General features: G+C 40.2%; 1 pseudogene; it reads left to right on the top strand.

Annotated features, from left to right (window-relative positions):
* Positions 1-12,949: 12,949 nt before the first annotated feature.
* On the top strand, positions 12,950-15,563 carry LOC132229700 (protein SDA1 homolog; annotated as a pseudogene).
* The last annotated feature ends 1,105 nt before the right edge of the window (positions 15,564-16,668 follow it).

Genomic DNA, 16,668 nt, shown 5'->3' on the forward strand with positions numbered 1-16,668 from the left:
TATGATGCCTGGAATTGCAATATACATCTTGTGACTATGAGGAAAAAGTCAAAAATTGTAGAGAAACAACTGAGAACCTTGACATAATGAGGAGTTATAGCAACCAGTCCAGAAATTTATCATCTCCGGCTTCTTATGTGAGACATTAGCTTCTTAATTTTAAACCACTCTAACTGAATATTCTGTTACTTACAACTCAGTGTACTCTTATTGATACATATCTCCAGGCCACCCAGCAGTGTAGAGCAAAGAAAGTTGGTAGCACAAAATGCTAAAAGTATATACTAGTAATCACCTGGCACACTGACTGGAAAGCTGAAGCCTTTGGGGCTCATGGTTGGGAGTCCACTCTTTTAACTATTCTTCCTGAGTCCAGGTAGCCTAAGAAAACAAGTTTGTGGTTTTGTTTCCTTAGAATTTTTTTACCCATCTAACCCTTAAATATTTGCTCCTTTTCTAAGGCGGGATTTATGTTAGAGAACTAAGATTATATTTAAGGGAGTTTATCAATAATTATAAAAAAACTTGGTGTTGCCTCCATCTGTTCCACAGATTATTACTAAACCCAAAATCAGAGTCAAATGACCTTTCTTGAGATAGTGCATTATTTTCTTAGGGTTGCCTTACTAAAGTACCTCAGAATTGGTGGCTTAAATTAAATGTATGCTCTCACAGGAGGCTAGAGGTCTGAAATCAAGGAGTCCTCAGAGTCATGCTCTCTCTGAAGGCTCTAGGAGAGGCTCTTTCCTTGACTCTCCTTTGCTTCCAGTAATTGCTAGTAGTCCTTGGTGTTCCTTGGCTTGGAGATGCATCACTCCAATCTCTGCCTGTCTTCATGAAGCATTCTCACTATGTGTGTTTATGACCAAATCCCTTCTTTGTATAAGGAGACCAGTCACTTTAGCTTTAGGGCCCACGCTATTCCAGTTTGACCTCATCTTAACTTGATTACATCTACAAAGATCTTATTTTCAAATAAGGTCAAATTCACAGAAGCTCAAAGTTAGGACTTCACTACATCATTTTGAGACTCAATTCAATATATGACAAGGTCTTTTAGAGAAAAATAAATAAAAAGTAATAAAACATCCATTTGAAGAAATGCTCAACTTAATACAAATTAAAACAAGATACTACTATATCATAAAATTTTGAAGAATTCCAGATTGGCTACTCAGTTTGGAGAATGGGCTGAAGACTTGGGCACTTTTATGCACTATAACTGAAAATATAAACTATTATTGTCTTTGTTTAAGGCAGTTTAGCAGAATCTGTTGAAACATACCCTCTGGTCCAGTATCTAGCATATTGCAGGCATGCAATATTTGTTTGTTGACTTAATACAGGATTACTTTAGGCCCACACGGGTGGGGAATGTCTAGGAAATAATTTAATCTGGCCCTGCCAAGACATTAGGAGTGAGTTCATTAGATGTTTGAGCAAATATAGCAGGCTAATTTTTAAGTTGATAATTTTGTATGGCCCAAGAATGAGGTTATAAATATCCAAATGCCCCTTGGCAGAAAAATGGCTCCCCACCCCTGCTTTAGGGAATGGAAATAGCATGGACATTACTGTCAGATAGAGTTCAATTTTATCCCTGGCCTTACTATTATTTACTAAGTAACTTTTAAGCAATTTACTTAACTTCCTTTTGAGCCAACTTTCTTTTCTAGAAAATATGTAATGGCACAAAAACTCAATTTCTTTAACATGACCCTTTCTCTGTTCTGTCTGTCCACTCCCTTCCTTGATTATTAAGGCCTTATGACATCAAACTGAATTAAGAACAAAGCCTCAGGTCTGTTGACCATAGTGCCACTCAAGCTAAAGTAAACATTTTGACTTCAGTGTGATTGCCAAGTTATAAAAGAATGACTTTATTTTCTCCCAAATGATTTCTCTGGCCACTCAAGAGAATTTCATTTCTTTGGTTACCTGATGCAACTTCTTTTTATATTCTCGTTCCTCATCATCTAATCACCTCTCTATCTAAACCAGCCTTCTCAAATCTACTCTTAGGTTCTTTCCTTTTGTGCTGCCAACAGCTCACTAGTACCTTATTTAGAAATATATTCTTGGAAGAAAACCAAGATGGCGGCATAGGTAAACACAGGAGATTGCTGCTTAGCACAACCACTTTAAGAATACAACTAAAAGATGGAACGGACATCATCCAGAACCACAGGAAGGCTGGCTGAGTGGAAATTCTACAACCAGAAGGAAAGAGAAAAGCATACTGAGACTCAGAGGAGGTGTGGTGCGGAAGTAAAGTACAGAGGTACAGAGGCGCACGTAAAGGGCTGGCGGCTGAGGCCACGGTTCTCTTGTTCAATTGGTAGGGAGTCTCAAGCTCTGAGCTCCAGTTCCAGGCGAGTCTCTGGGGAGACAGACTCATACAGGAGAAACTGGACTGTCTGGAATCGGTCGGAACTTGAGGGCAGCTTTCTCTCGGAGGTACTTGCAGCGATTGCTGGGACACTGAGAAGCGGGGACTCTGATGGCAGTCAGAGCTGCTTGCTCTGCCCTGTTGATCCACTGGGACCCCCACCCCACCCAAGCTGTGTGCCGGCTTTTGCATATGAAAGGCCTGGCCCTTTGCAATCTGAAAATTACGTAACAAACTGCAGCTGGCCCAAGGCCCAAGGCAACTTGCATTGCGTCACAGCTGAGCTCCTGCTGGGTAGCCTCAGGAAGAGGCTAGATTAGCACCTCCTTAGAGATCCAGGAGCCTGTGTGCCCTGTGATCAGAGTGGGACCATCCAGACTGTAGCTCCTTGGATCTATAAGGGACACACTCAGAGGGCAGACTCAGTGAGCACCAAAGCCCCACTGAAGCAAGTCTTGCCCCAGAAGGGTGTCTCCAGCACAGAAGTTCTCCCACTGCAGACACAGCTGATTCTCACAGCCAATTGGCCTGGAGGTCAATTCCTCCCAGTGATACCTACAACAATCAAGGCTTAACTACAACACGACTATGCAAAAAGCCCACAAGGGGTTGCACCAAGAGTGTCCACCTCAGGTAATTGGGGAGGCTGAGCCACTGGGCCCTATAGGACACCTAGCACACGCCACTCTATCAACACAGGGAAGCATAAAAAATACAGAGACAAAGAAACAGGACACAAATGACAGAGATGGAGGAAAGCAAACTACTGGATATAGAGTTTAAAGCCACACTTTTAAGGTTTTTCAAGAACTTTCTAGAAACCACTGATAAATTTAGTAATACCCTCAAAAAATCTAGTGAGACCGCCGATAAATGTAGTGAGACCCTCAAGAAATCTAATGAGACCCTCGAGGTTATGAAAAAGGACCAACTAGAAATTAAGCATACACTGACTGAAATAAAGGATATTATGCAGAGTTCCAACAGCAGACTAGAGGATCACAAGAATCAAGTCAAAGATTTGAAATGCGAAGAAGCAAAAAACACCCAACCGGAAAAGCAAAATGAAAAAAGAATCCAAAAATATGAAGATAGTGTAAGGAGCCTCTGGGACAACTTCAAGCGTACCAACAACTGAATTATAGGGGTGCCAGAAGAAGAGAGAGAGCAAGATATTGAAAACCTATTTGAAGAAATAATGACAGAAAACTTCCCCTACCTGGTGAAAGAAATAGACTTACAAGTCCAGGAAGCATAGAGAACCCCAAACAAAAGGAATCCAAAGAGGACCACACCAAGACACATCATCATTAAAATGCCAAGAGCAAAAGACAAAGACAGAATCTTACAAGCAGCAAGAGGAAAACAATCAGTTACCTACAAGGGAATACCCATACGACTGTCAGCTGATTTCTCAACAGAAACTTTGCAGGCCAGAAGAGAGTGGCAAGAAATATTCAAAGTGATGAATGCCAAGAACCTACCACCAAGATTACTTTACACAGCAAAGCTATCATTCAGAATTGAAGGTCAGATAAAGAGCTTCACAGATAAGGAAAAGCTAAAGGAGTTCATCACCACCAAACCAGTATTATATGAAATGCTGAAAGGTATCCTTTAAGAAGAGGAAGAAGAAGAAAAAGGTAAAGATACAAATGATGAACAACAAATACACATCTATCAACAAGTGAATCTAAAAATCAAGTGAATAAAAAATCTGATGAACAGAATAAACTGGTGAATGTAATAGAATCAGGGGCATAGAAAGGGAGTGGACTGACTATTCTTGAGGGGGAAAGGGGTGTAGGGGATGCGGGAAGAGACTGGACAAAAATCGTGCACCTATGGATGAGGACAGTGCGGGAGGGGGGGATTGAGGGCGTAGGGTGGGGTGGGAACCAGGTGGAGGGGACCTATGGGGGGAAAAAAGAGGAACAACTGTAATAATCTGAACAATAAAGATTTAATAAAAAAAATAGAAATATATTTCTCCACAGATTATAGAAATGTCTGCTATTATATGTTTCAATGCAAGAAACATTGAAAACTGTAGGGATTTTTTATGAGCTTATTTGAGGCAAAATTGATGACAATTGACAGGAAAGAAGATCTCAAATGCTCTGGAGAATAGAAATTTTGCAGTTTCTTTTATGCATTTGTGAGTAAGAGGGAAATATCACATGGATTTCATTATAGGATAGTTAATATTATGTGCTCATTTGACAGTGCTTATGTCTTAGTTAAAAGGTGTATTACCTAGATGCACACACACAAAAATGGACAGAGCTTGCTTAAAGCAAAAATATACCTTCTATTAAGAAGTTATATGCCTGGGGCATGGCTATCATTCATGACCTTCCCAGTTAAGAATTTATGATCAGATTACATTGTAAAGTTACTTGCCATATAACTCCATTTTTGCCCACAATTTCCCTTTCTGCTAATAAATCAAACTAAAGGATGCATTGATGATCAACCTTTTGGTTAGATCATGTGGTCTCACAGCATTAGGAAGGCTCATTCCTAGGAAGTCTCAGTATCAACATTGTGTTGTTTAAACAGTGGGCCATGGAGTTTGGAAATTCCATAACCATGGAATGTGTCTTGAGGCTGAATTTTTTCCAAAAGGGAAAAGCAGGTAAATGAAATCCAGTCAGGTCTTATGGCCCTCACTGCAAGACAAAATAACAAAACAAAAAAATAAAATAATAAACCCTTCACACTCTGGATGATTTCTATTCTGTGAACCATCATGATCTGAGTCTTGCCATATCTCATTTTTTTTGTATTTTGCATCTAGTATAATATTTATATAAGGCATAAAAAGAGAGTATTAACAGTTATTTTATACATGGTCAGTAACCATAAACAATTAAATTATATAGAGAAACCCAAATAACATGTATAACTATTATTATTATTAATACTAGTAGCTGGGTGCACAAAATTCATGCACATTAAGAGCGAATTAATTAGCAGAAATATTTTAATATTGCTATTTGCCCTTTCTCTATAATAGAAGTGTCAGAGATGAGAGGAAATTAGTAAAACGTATATGAAAATAATATATAAATTTATTGATAAATAAATAGTAACAAAAGGATATAACAACAGAGGTATGATATAAAAACAACAAAAACATGATATAAAAACAACAAAAACATGATATAAAAACAACAGTGATGCGAACAATGACTGATAAAGTGATTAAACTTATTCTAATATCTCCCTGTATACCACATTAAGAGTGAAAACACTTTCAGAGTGCTTGACTAATTTCCCTTGTGCTGAAGTGCTTAGAACTTTAACTAACATCACATGCTCTTCAAACTCGAGAGAAAGCAACATATAACTGACCATGTGCAAAAACGGGTTCAGGTAGGAATATGCCTACTCTGTCTAGAGTTTGTCCTTGTGATTTATTAATAGTCATCACAAATGCTGGCATCACGGGAAACTCTCGTTGAATCAATTAAATGGGAGGCCAATGTCAGATGGGGACAAATCAATTCCTGGAATCAGAACAACCTCTCCCTCTGCAGATCCTGTTAATACTTCAGCTTCGATAATGTTAGGTAGTAATCTTTTGTTAATAAATCTGGTACCATTACAAAGACCCCATTTACTATTAAGATTTCTCAATAGCATGATGATTGCACCCACTTTCAATTTTAATTTATGACATGGCATTCCCAAAGGAGTAATACTATTAAGAAATTCTTTGGGAAAATTTTCCTTTTCAGCATCATCTGTGGAATCAATGGAATCATCACTCAAATGTGTGTGAAAATCTCCATCGAATATGTCCAAAATTTTTTCATTTAATTTTTGAATGTGCTCATTTTTTGGACAAAGAATTGCATGTTTAGATATATTTTTAAAATCTATAGGCATAATATTTCCAAAGGTAGCTTCAATAATAGATCCATTACAAATCATTTCACAGGGGATTTCAATAATATCCATTCTTAAATGAAAACTGCTATCAAGTTTGCCATCTCCAAGTTTTACTAACCATTCACTATAAGCAGAATCCTCTGATCTCATATTTGCTGAAAGAGACAACTTTCTGAAACATCCCCAAACATTGCAGTACTTTAAACTCGTTTGTACTATGGCCAATCGCATAGCATGCGGTACAATACTGAGACATTGTCGAAAATCCTCTCCAAGAAGGAGAACTTTCGCACCAAATACAACATTCAAATTTCTCTTAGTAATCTGTCTATGGCGTTTATAGCATGACTGGATGCCATGGTGCATTCATCAATAATGAGAAGTTGGGCCTTTTTAATAGTTTTAGCAACTTCACTGTTTATATCGAGTCTAGAAATTGAAGTTTCATTTAGTGCAGCGGTTCTCAACCTGTGGGTTGCAACCCATTTGGCGGTCGAACGACCTTTTCACAGAGGTTGCCTAAGACCTGCATATCAGATATTTACATTAAATTCATAACAGTAGCAACATTACAGTTATGAAGTAGCAACGAAAATAATTTTATGGTTGGGTCACAACAAAAGGAGCTGTATTTAAAGGGCCAGAAGGTTGAGAACCACTGATTTAGTGGAATGGGTAATTTATATTGGGAATAAAAGGTGTTTCCACCCGGAAGTAAATTTGCAGCAATTCCTGTAGACGCTGTGGGTAAAACAGTACTACCACGACCTCTAATATAATGTATTAAAAGTTTTTAAAGATATGCCTCCACGCTCTGAGAGCCGGTTCCTGCCTCAAACCTCACCCTCCCAGGAAATAGCTCAGGGAGGGTGCAGCCCTTGGCAATGCGACCCAGGACTCAGTGCATCCAATGCTCCGAGGGTGGGTTCATGCCTGAAACCTGCAGCCCTTGCGGGGAAACAGCTCGGGGAGGGTGCAGCCATTTCCAAGACAACCCCTGCAGTACTGACTTCCTTCTGGTTGGTCAAGCTTCGGGTGATGTTACACCCAGGGTTTTTATATAAATAGATAATTAGCGGACAGATAAAGACAAGTAAAATGGCTTCTGAGTTCAAGATCAATCTGTAAACATACAGGGCTGTTGATGTCTTGGGATAGCTGTCTGCCTCTGGTGTCAGTAGCTTCTCATCCTTGGTAAGTCTTTGATGTTTGTAGACAGGGGGAAATGTTCATATACTCTTACCATACAACCCAACAATCACACTCCTTGGTATTTTCCTAGATAAGTTGAAAAATTACTGATAACTGGAACAGTGAGCTGAGGTTTTTTTACCCAGGATAATATCTTGAGATGCTGAAGAATGAACTCTGTGGACCAGAAGATTTGAGCAAAAATGTGGAAAATGTATTACAAGTAGATTCAGACTCCTTGCACGGGGAGGCATCCCAATAATTGCCTGCCCATGAAGCCTTGTAGTCCAGGGGTATATATTTGCTACACGTAGGCTCTATATCTATCCAGGTTGTTGTCTGATTGATTCCTTTAATTGCTCTTGCCCAGTAATGGACCTGAACTTTCCCAGTTCCTATGAGTCAGTTTACCTTATTGTTGTAGACCCTCCCTAGTTTCATATGCCTACCACTCTGAGTCCAAAAACATTTTGTTATTTCTGCATGGTTAGGCTTGCTCAAACTACCATGTCTGCCACTGCTTATATTCCACCTGCCTTTGTTTTCCACTGGACCCCTGCCCTGCCTATGTGTCAGGCTAATTCCTCTCATTACATCTACACCAAAACCTGCACATAGATCTTTGTTGCAGCTTTATTCATAATTGCCCAAACTTGGAAACAACCAAGATATCCTTCAATAGGTGAATGGATAAACTGCCATATATCTAGACAATGGAACATTATTCAGTGTTAAAAGGAAATGAGCTTTCAAGCCATAGTAAGCATGGAGTAACCTTATTAAAGACATGGAGCAATGCATATTACTAAGTGAAAGCAATTTAAAATGGTTACATACCATATCATTCCAACTATATGGCAATCTGGAAAAGGCAAAACTATGATGACAGTAAAATCAGTGGTTGCCACTCTAGTCAGGTTGGCTCAGTGGATAGAGTGTCTGCCTATGGATCAAAGGGTCCCAGGTTTGATTTTGGTCAAGGGCATGTACCTCAGTTGCTTGATCCCGGCCCTGGTTGGGGTGCGTAAGAGAGGCAACCAATTGATGTGTCTCTCTCACATTGATGTTTCCCTTTCTCTGCCTCTCCCCATCCCTTCCACTCTCTCTAAAAATCAATAGAAAAATATCCTTGGGTGAGGATTAAGAACAACAACAAACAAATCAGTGGTTGCCAAGGGTTGGAGGTGGGAGGGAATGAATAGGCAGAGCATAGAGGATTTTTAGGGCAATGAAAATACTCTATATGATATTATAATGATGGATGCGTATCATTATACATTTACCCAAACCCATAGAATGTACAACACCAAGCGTAAATCCTAATATAAACTATGGACTGGGTGTGATTATGGTGTGTCAATATAGGTTCATCAGTTTTAACAACTATATCGCTTTGGTGAGTGATGTTGCATGTGTGGGGGCAGAGGGTATATGGGAAATCTCTATACCTTCCTCTCAAAAAAAGTGAAGAGCCTAAAAATTAAGTCAAAAAAAAAAAAAAAAAAAAAAAAGCTGTTCCCAGCAGCAACAGAGAGGCAATTGTCCCTCAGAGTCTCTAAGTGAAAGAACATTTTTGCTATTGTAAGAAAAATATAGAGGATGTCAAAAATAAAAATAATACATTAACCTCCTAGAACCCTCTCAGAGAAATAAAGGAGTTGGGGGGACTTGAGATCCCATTACTGCTGTTGGATGGAGAGTCACACTGATGTTATTATTATATTCTTGTTGTTATTGCTAACTCCAAGCTTTAACAACCATTCACGCTAGGCTGTGTGGTCTAAGAAAATGAGAGATACACTTGTCATTTAGAAAAAAAATAAGATATTTAAAGGTTTAAAAAAACTTCTTAAAGGTCCAGATGGAGAATCATTGGACATGAATTAATGGTTATTGGGGTTTGTGAATGAGTACATGGGAATTTATTTAAAGTATTCTGTTTGGTGTTTTGTATTTTTTTTTGTATTTATATATTTTTTTAATTTTTTATTGATTAAGTTATTATATATGTGTCCTTATCCCCACATTACCTCCATTCCCCCACGCATGCCTTCACCCCCGTGGTGTCTGTGTCCATTGGTTAGGCCTATATGCTTGCATATAAGTCCTTTGGTTGATCTCTCCCCCTTCCCCCCACCCTCCCCTACCTTCCCTCTGAGGTTTGACAGTCTGATCAATGCTTCTCTGTCTCTGGATCTGTTTTTTTTCTTTTAATTAAATCTTTATTGTTCAGATTATTACATTTGTTCCTCTTTTTTCCCCCCCATAACTCCCCTCCTTCCAGTTCCCACCCCACCCTCCGCCCTCACTCCCCACCCACTGTCCTCATCCATAGGTGCATGATTTTTGTCCAGTCTCTTCCCACATCTCCCACACCCCTTTCCCCCCCAAGAATAGTCAGTCCATTCCCTTTCTATGTCCCTGATTCTATTATAATCACCAGTTCATTCTGTTCATAAGATTATTTATTCACTTGATTCTTAGATTCACTTGTTGATAGATGTGTATCTGTTGTTCGTAATTTGTATCTTTACCTTTTTCTTCTTCTTCCTCTTCTTAAAGGATACCTTTCAGCACTTCATATAATACTGGTTTGGTGGTGATGAACTCCTTTAGCTTTTCCTTATCTGTGAAGCTCTTTATCTGACCTTCAATTCTGAATGATAGCTTTGCTGGATAAAGTAATCTTGGTTGTAGGTTCTTGGCATTCATCACTTTGAACATTTCTTGCCACTCACTTCTGGCCTGCAAAGTTTCTGTTGAGAAATCAGCTGACAGTCATATGGGTAGTCCCTTGTAGGTCACTGAGTTTCTTTCTCTTGCTGCTTTTAAGATTCTGTCTTTTGCTCTTGGCAGTTTAATTATGATGTGTCTTGGTGTGGTCCTCTTTGGATTCCTTTTGTTTGGGGTTCTCTGCACTTCCTGGACTTGGAAGTCTATTTCTTTCACCAGGTAGGGGAAGTTTTCTGTCATTATTTCTTCAAATAGGTTTTCAATATCTTGCTCTCTCTCATCTTCTGGCACCCCATAATTCGGATGTTGGTACGCTTGAAGCTGTCCCAGAGGCTCCTTACACTATCTTCATATTTTTGGATTCTTTTTTCATTTTGCTTTTCCGGTTGGGTGTTTTTTGCTTCTTTGCATTTCAAATCTTTGACTTGATTCTTGCGCTCCTCTGGTCTGCTGTTGGGTGTCTGTATAATATCCTTTATTTCAGTCAGTGTAGGCTTAATTTCTAGTTGGTTCTTTATCACAACATCGAGGGTCTCATTTGATTTCTTGAGGATCTCACTATATTTATCGGCGGTCTCACCAGTCTTTTCCAGGGCCTTACTAAATTTATTGGCGGCTTCTAGACCGTTCTTAAGAGATCTTAAAAGTGTGGTTTTGAACTCTATATCCTCCATTTCTGTCCTGTTTCTTTGTCTCCCCATTTTTTATGTTTTCTTGGTGCACCCCCTAATGGTCTTTGTGTGCAGTCTTGTTGTAGTTAAGCCTTGATTGTTGTAGGTAATACTGGGGGGTATTTGACCTCCAGGCCAACTGGCTGTGAGAATCAGCTGTGTCTGAAGTGGGAGAACTTCTTTCCTCTAGGGAGGTGCTAATCTAGCCTTTGCCTGAGGCTAACCAGCAAATGCCTCTGTGCAGGGCTTGGGCAGGGCTGGTCCCAGAGCATCAACAGGGTGGGCAGAGTGAGCAGTTATGGCTGCTCTCAGTCCCATCCCCAGAGGCTCTGCCTCTCAGTGTCGCAGCAACTGCTGCAAACCTCAGAGAGAAAGCTGCCCTCGAGTTCCGACCAATGCCAGACAGTCCCGCTTCTCCCATTTGTGTCTGGGTCCCCAGAGACTTGCCTGGAACTGGAGCTCAGAGTCTGAGACTCCCTCCCGATTGAAACAGACAACCGTACCTTCAGCCGCCAGCCCACTCCGCACACACCTCTGCACCTTTGTATTTTACTTCTGCACTGTGCCTCCTCTGGGTCTCGGTATGCTTTTCTCTTTCCTTCTAGTTGTAGAATTTCCCCTTAGCCAGCCTTCCTGTGGTTCTGGGTGATGTCCGTTCCGTCTTTTAGTTGTATTTTTGAAGTGGTTGTGCAAGGCAGCAATCTCCGGTGTTTACCTATGCCACCATCTTGGTTTCTCCCTGTATTTTTTTTATGTTTTGTTTATTTGTTTGTTTGTTGTTTTGTGTGTGTGTGTGTGTGTGTGTGTGTGTGTGTGTTTATAGATGCTGAAATTATCCATACTACAAAATTATAAACAGCACCAATAATAATTCTTCTGACATAGTGATAACTATTATATTGGAGTAGCTTATCTTTTGTCAATCTCTTTCTTCCAGCATTGATTACTGATAGAGCACTAAAACAAGGATAACAGGGAATGAGCATCTAATGCAGCATATTATATTTGGTTCGGGGCACAACACAATCTTGTTCTAGGAAGCATTAGAAAAATTTGGCTCAAATTTGAAGCCTGAGTGGTTTCCTATCCTCCCTCCCCCCTCTCCATTGGTTTGGAATAGATTCACCCACCAACTTACTCATGCAGTGAGAGGTGGCAGAGCTGGAACAGAGAAATGATGGTAGATTTCCTGCTGCCTTAAGAAGGTGGGGGATCTTTCTCACCAGGTGTGTTCATCACAAGGGAACTGAGGCAGATGAGACCCTGCAGAACCTGCGCACAGAGTGAAAAAAAAAATGAGGAGCCTTGTTCCTGCTTTTAGGCACTGTAACTCAGTGACTCCTCACCAATCACAGTCTGCTTCATCAAACTTCCTCCCTTGGAGTGAAGAAAGGTGTAGAGGTAGAAGTTAGAAGTTTCAATAAAAATTTCTCCAAGGAAGAAGAGGGAGGCTTGAACCAAAGTTCTGTCCATCCATGGGACCAAGAAAAAAAGTAGAGCAATAAGTATACCTAAGAAGAAATACTATCAGAAGAAACATGGTCTTTTAGGAAGCAGCTCAGGAGAGCAAAATGTATTCCATAAGGGTACGGAAAATCTGAAGTTATGACCCTGGTTATAATCTCAGAAAAGTTCCTTGTCCTCAATTACCTCACAATGAAATGGGGAGAAAATGCTTTCCCTCAACTTCCACTCCTCTCTCTCTAGTTTTGGAGTCTATGAAAACTAAGGCACAGGCCTCCCCTCAAAGAGCTAAGGTCTTAGGGTGCTGGAAAAATATTACTGTTTTCTGTTCTTTCTAAAAATTTGAAATCTATGATCATTAAAACTATGATCTACCTCCTGATGAAGCCAGAGTTCCCTTTCAGTTATAATTTGCATGAATTTAAATCAACCAAGACACTAGCTGGCTTTAATAGCTAAGATAGCACTTCCTGCTGAGCATTGCCAGGGAGGGGAAGGTTGTTTCTGGTCACACTCCATTCCCAGCCACAGCTGGGATGGTTGGTAGTTGCCATCAATGTAGGTTTTTAAAAACTTCTCTGCATGGAGCCAATCAGCAGCCAATATGTCCAACTGAAACAACAAGCTTCCCAGCAACCTGAGCAGTTATAGAACCTGATCAAGTGGGACTGGCCTATGTGGAGGACTTTCTACAGCAGTATAATCACTACAAATCCAATGTGGAGAATTTCAGATTACAACCAAATAAATCCAGCAAAGACTTGGCATAGCTGGTGATGTTTATGAAACAGATTGGTCACTGCTACCCAGAACATTTAAGTAACTTTCTTCAAGAGTTGAAAGAGCTTGTCTCCTACAATCACCCTGTCTTGTATCCATATCTTCTAATGACATTTTGCAAAGCTTTGATCTTGCTTAGAAATAAGAATCTCATCAATACATCAAATTGCTAGAACTCTTCTTCGAACTTCTGTGTTGCCATGCTTCTGAGAAAGATTTTATACATGGACTGATATCAAGAATATAAATGCAGCCCTAGCCTGTTTGGCTCAGTGGATAGAACATCGGTCTGTGGACTGAAGGCTCCCAGATTTGATTCAGGTCAAGGGCACATGCCTGGGTTGTGGGCTTAATCCTGAGTAGGGGCATGCAGGAGGCAGCCATTCAATTATCCTCTCTCATCTTTGATGTTCCTCTCTCTCTTTCCCTTTCCCCTATAAAAATCAATAAAAATATCCTATATAATAAAAGGTAATATGCAAATTAACCATCACTCCATCACAAAGATGGCGGCACCTATAGTCACAAGATGGCTGTATCCAGTCCCTTCAGCCCCATTGGAGTCCCCCAGTCCTGGGGGGCAGGGGGCTGAGACCAGGTAGTGTGAGCAGCCTGGCAGAATGCTTGCTTCACCCCACCGTGGAGGGCCTCTGGGAAGCAGGCACAGAGTGGCCAGGGGTAGGGGGCGGAAAGCTTACATCATCACCCCAGTGACGAGGCAAGCATTGTGTGCCCAGCCGCGGATGGACCTCTGGGTTGCAGAGCGCCTCTGGGCAGTGGGCGTGGAGTGGCCAGGCCCCGCAGAGAGCTACTGGCGCACGGATTCATGCGCAGGGCTACTAGTATTTTATAAAAAGAATATAAATGCAAAGTACAAGAACAATAAAGTGAATATAGTGTTGCAGAATTTCATATACACCATGTTAAAAGACAGCAATGCAACTGCAACCAAGATATCTTTGGATATGATAATTGAATTCTACAGAAGAAACATCTGGAATGATGCCAAAACTGTCCATGTGATCACAACGGCATGTGTCTCTAAGATCACCATGACACATGTTGCTGTTATGACATTCATCCTTGGGAAGGTTGAAGAGGAAAAACAGGACAGCGACTCAACATCTGAAGATGAGGGACCAAACAGCAAGAGACCTGCAGTGCAGTATGCCACAGGGAAGAAGAGCTTCAAACACAAGAAAAGGTTGGAAAAGGCTATGAAGGTGCGCAAGAAACAAAAGAAGATAAAAAGTGGTGTCTAACTTTTTAGCTATTCACTTGATTCATGAACCCCAAGATTTTGCAGAAAAACTACTAAAGCAGCTAGAGAGCTCTAAGGAGAGGTTTGAAGTGAAGATGATGCTCTTTGACCTCGTTTACAAATTGGTGGGAATTCATAAGCTTTTTCTCTTCAACTTCTATCTCTTTGTGCACAGTTTTCTGCAACCCACCAAATAGAATTAAGAAAGATCCATCTGTTTTCTGCACAAGCATCGCATTACTTAGTATTCAATCATTGCTTATGGTTGTGGCCAACAATTTTGTTACCCATAAGAACTCTGGAGAAACCATGACAGTGGAACTCAATGCTATTATGACGGAGATAATAGCTCATCCTCTAGCTATGACTAAAGAACTTCTCCAAGACCTGGCTCAGTATAAATCACACAAAGATAAGAATGTTATGATGTCTGCTAGAACTTTGATTCAGCTCGTCCGAACACCAAATCCTCAGGTGTTACAGAAGAAATTCTGGGGTAAGTCTACAGAGGCAGTAGTACAAAAATATGGAGAGTAAGATGCTAAAATTTACATTCCAAGAATAGAAATTCTGGAAGTCAAAAAAGAAGAAGAGAATGCTGAAAACAATGAACATGGGTGGGAAAGTGCCAGTTTTAGTGAAGAGGCTAATGAGGATGGTGATTGGGTTGACGTGCATCACTCTTGCGATGAAGAACAGCAGGAAATCTCCAAGAAACTGAACAGCATGCCCTCAGAGAAGTGGAAACCAGAGCTGTAGTCCTCAGCACCAGCCAACTCAGGAAGATATCCAGAAAATCTGGCCCAAATGAGGAAAGAACTCAACTCTGTCCCCGGGAAAACCCTAAAGAGGAAATGCATTGAAATAGACAGTGATAAAGATTGCAGGAGTGAGTTACTTTCTTTGGGACATTGAACACCTCGCCTTCATAAAAAGCAAAAGTCTGACAAGGAGACAAGACTAGCAACTGCAATAGCTGGAAAAACAGACTGAAAAGAATTTGTGAGGAAGAAAATGAAAATGAATCAATTTTTCAGTCCCACAAATGAAGAGAAGGGAAAAAAAGAACTTTATGATGATGGGCTATAATCATAATGTCCACTCAAAAAGTAAGCATTCCTTCCAACAAAAGCAGTTGGCACTATGAGATGCACTTTTAAAAAAAGAAAAAGAATGAAGTAACCCAGACAAGCAAGTTTTCCATTCCAAGGAGAATTTGTGTCATTACTCTGAAAATTAATAAATCAAGAATGTTTACATTAAAAAATAAATAAATCAACTAAGACATAAATTGAACCAAACATTACTATTGCTTTTTGTTTTGTTTGTTTGGTTTTTGGTTAATCCTCACCTGAGGATATTTTTTCCACTGATTTTTAGACAGAGTGGAAGGTAGAGGGAGAGACAGAGAAAGACAAACATTTATGTGAGACACATAGATTGGTTGCCTCCCACATGTGCCTGGACTGGTGGCTGGGGATTGAGCCTTTCACGGATGTATATACTCTTGACTGGAATCAAACCCGGATTCCTTCAGTCCTTGGGCCAACGCTCCAACCATGGAACCAAAACTGCTAGGGCTGCTACTGTTTTATTTATATCCTAAATTAAGAATCTTACTGGAGCCCAGCTGGTGTGCTCAGTGGTTGATTATTTACTTATGAACCAGGAGGTCATGGTTCGATTCCCAGTCAGGGCACATTCCTGGGTTGTGGGCTTGATCCCCAATAGGGGACGTACAGGAGGCAGCTGATCAATGATTCTTTCATCATTGATGTTTCTCTCTCTCCTTATCCCTTCATCTCTGAAATCAATAAAGGCATATATATTTTTTAAAAATGCTACTGGGAATTCTCTTTAATATTATATATCTTCCAAGTCAGTCCTGAAAATATCCATAAAACTCATCTGCAGAGGAAAGCTCATGTATTTAAATTAAGCAACTAAATTTCAAATAAACAATATTGTTGCATAAAATGTAAGTAAATAATAAATCTGATCTAAAATATGAAAATGAATACTTTAACATGTTTTTATTTTGTGTTTCTGATTAAATATGTGATACTATGATTTATAATCCTACCTAATAAAGAGGTAATATGCAAATTGACCACCACTCTAACACACAAGATGGCCGCCCATGTGATCAAAGATGGCTGCCCCCATGTAGAAACAAGATGGCCAGAAGGGGAGGAAAGTTGGGAGGGACCAGGCCTGAAAGGGAGGGCAGTTGTGGGCGATCAGGCCTTCAGGAGAGGGCAGTTAAGGGTGACCAGGCTGGC

Source organism: Myotis daubentonii, chromosome 3, assembly GCF_963259705.1.
Source record: "Myotis daubentonii chromosome 3, mMyoDau2.1, whole genome shotgun sequence".
In the NCBI taxonomy this organism is placed as follows: Eukaryota; Metazoa; Chordata; class Mammalia; order Chiroptera; family Vespertilionidae; genus Myotis; species Myotis daubentonii.